This window comes from Lemur catta, chromosome 10, assembly GCF_020740605.2.
Source record: "Lemur catta isolate mLemCat1 chromosome 10, mLemCat1.pri, whole genome shotgun sequence".
NCBI classification, from domain to species: domain Eukaryota; kingdom Metazoa; phylum Chordata; class Mammalia; order Primates; family Lemuridae; genus Lemur; species Lemur catta.
Genome location: NC_059137.1, coordinates 65,680,885 through 65,681,533, shown reverse-complemented (window position 1 = coordinate 65,681,533; position 649 = coordinate 65,680,885).

Sequence of the window (649 nt, the reverse complement as noted above, 5' to 3'; positions counted from 1 at the left end):
GCTCAATAATGTCAATTTTCTTCTCTCTACTTTGCACTGAGGCTGACTCCCCTCAGGTTTACAAGATAACTGAACAGTTCTGGGCTGTACGTCCAGCAAGACCATAACCAGAAGTAAAGATGGATCATCACTTCTGGTGTCTCCTTCCTAGGAAGAGGAAATCCAGGAGCCTGATAGCAGACTTCCTCAGGTCTCATTGGCTAGAAATGGGTGACATGCCATCTCCTAAACCAGTCATTGACAAGAGGACCAGAACTAACTGCAATTATTTATATCTAAGCCTTAAACCAATCTGGATTTTACCCTAGAGTTGAATCACATGGGGATTCTGCCAGTTAAGGAAGTTGGGGTGAGGTGGATCTGTGTAGACAATAAACAGTATTTGATAATAATGAGTCTTAATATTTTTTAAAAAATTGACAATTTGTTTGGTGAGAAACTATTATTTAAAACCCCATTTCTTTGACTACCAGTTTGCATTAACATTTTCTCATATGTGCTGCTAATATTCTATTATATCTTTTGTAACTTCTTTGGGAGAACACAACTTTTCTTGGTGGCAGCAAAAAAGCAAAGCAAAATAATGGAAAAGGAATCCAAGCAGCAGGCTGACACCAATACTAAAAACTCCAGCTAGTTTACAAGAGCC